Genomic DNA, 2126 nt, shown 5'->3' with positions numbered 1-2126 from the left:
TTTATATATATATATATATATATATATATATAAATAAATGGAAGTTACAGCTCAAAACCCAGGTTTCACCATATTAGAATATTAGCTGTGGTTATGGTGCTGCTTTCAAGAGATTTTCCATCAAGCTTCAGAGGAACAATGTAATATCTTTATTCAAAGAACCTATGATGGTCCATGAATAATGCATTATTATTATCTATTGCCAAAACAAACAACACATATTGTAAACTAAGAAAGTATTAGATGTCCTAAATTTACATCTTGGACAACAGCTCTTCTCCTCCTCTACAAATGTATCAAAAAATATTGTACAATCTGATTTCGAAGATTTTGATACACTTCCTGTGTTGACTAGCTAAAAGTGTTTTCCAAACCAAATTACTGTCACTTACACAAGCACTTGGTTTAATTTAATTGCATGCCTATAAGAAAACTTTCTAAAAATCTAGTTCATCCATTGTTCGAGAAAGTCTGACATTTTCTTGTTTCCTTCTCTGACTTCTTCTTACTGCATAGGCTCAACGATAAGGCTCATTCTTAAGACCTATATTAAAATGAATTATTTGATTTTATTGTAAACTTAAAAAGTATCTGAAGATTCTGTATGCTTTGCTTTAGAAAACATATTTAATTTTATTTACTGTTTGAATCAACTTTGTGAATAAAGGTTTTAGTTGTTAGTTACCATCATGTGCCTTCCTTAGCAACTAAAACATCTACCTATTGCAAATTTCATATAAAACAGAGGACATATTAATCTTAGAGCTGATAAAATTATAAAAATATTGTGAAATGAAAATTTATGCAATTAATTCGAGAAGTATAATAATGCCCAGACATCATAAACTCAATTTACTTACTGTTACATCTCTAAATCTAGATTTAATTCTCATTTTTTGTACAAATATTGTTTGTTTGTGTTTAAGCACAAAGCTACTCAATGGGATATCTACACTGTGCACACCATGGGGATTGAAACCCAATTTTTTTATGGTATATGCCCGAACACTAGAAGCTAGGGAGGCTACAAAATAATTAATTGGTAAAAATATTTTTATTTACATTTGTATGTTTAGCTAAAGGTTTAATGAAATAGCCAAATTGAGAATTATATTTTAAAACAAAAGCATACATATTAGACAATGTTCAGTTCATTGATGTCATTAATGGCAATTTTAATGTCAAATTTAAAGTTCAAATGTATTTTCTAATGAAAGAGAACTTCTCACCTAAGAGTATATCCTCAAGAGCACCGTTATAGATTTCATCTTGTTTTAAAAGCCTTTTTTCTTTGACCTGACGTGTCTTATTCTTCAATTAATTGAGAACAGCATCCTAGAATTAAAAAAAAAGATTCAGTAAACTGATTTTAACAAATAATATAAAAACAGAACATACATTGGAAGTGAAATAGCACAAAGAAAAACTACTATTTTAGAAACATAAAGATAATGAAACTACACATATAGCTAAGAACTGTAATTGTTTGGAAACTTTACCTGTTTAATTTTTTGTGCATTGAGAGTTCTTTTTTCTTACATATGCTGGAGGGTTTTCCTCTGCTTCTTTTGCAGCTAATTCTTGTTTTCTCCATTGCTCATTTTCTTGTTCTGCTTGCTAAAACATTGGTATTCAAAATGTTTGATATACATAGCTTTTTCACGATTATACAGATACATTAACAGACATTAGGAAGTATAAAATTTGATTCTGTAATTACAACACTCTAAACACAACAAGTTAATATTTAAATACATTTTGTGAATAAAGACTGATTTATTTGTAAGATAAAGACATAAAAATGTATACACCATATTTAGATAATATCCCTTAGATAATTCATTGTTTTAAAAAAAATTTCAGATATTTTATTCATACACTCTTATATTTATAAAATATAATATTGAACAATATCGTTAAATCTTGTTTCATACCAATTGATTTTCATAGAATCTAGCCAATTACTTGACAAATGTATGTGTGCACTTGTGTGTATGTTAGCATATAATGATGAATTGCTGGATCGCTTGTCATTAAACCTGGCATGTACTCTTAGAGCTCAACAGGGAGTGAATTAGGGGAGGTCAGTTTTGGATATGACCCCACCATATGGCATCCCCCTGAGA

General features: G+C 29.0%; 1 long non-coding RNA gene across 1 annotated transcript; it reads right to left on the bottom strand.

Annotated features, from left to right (window-relative positions):
* Nucleotides 1-51: 51 nt before the first annotated feature.
* On the bottom strand, nucleotides 52-1738 carry LOC111087390. Its single transcript, XR_002612092.1, has 3 exons — nucleotides 1500-1738; nucleotides 1230-1335; nucleotides 52-544 (listed from the first exon to the last, which is right to left on the bottom strand). It is a non-coding gene; the product is annotated as an uncharacterized LOC111087390 (long non-coding RNA).
* Nucleotides 1739-2126: the final 388 nt, after the last annotated feature.

The sequence above is a fragment of the Limulus polyphemus genome, unplaced genomic scaffold, assembly GCF_000517525.1.
Source record: "Limulus polyphemus unplaced genomic scaffold, Limulus_polyphemus-2.1.2 Scaffold68, whole genome shotgun sequence".
NCBI lineage: Eukaryota > Metazoa > Arthropoda > Merostomata > Xiphosura > Limulidae > Limulus > Limulus polyphemus.
This window is presented reverse-complemented; position numbering and strand designations above follow the sequence as displayed.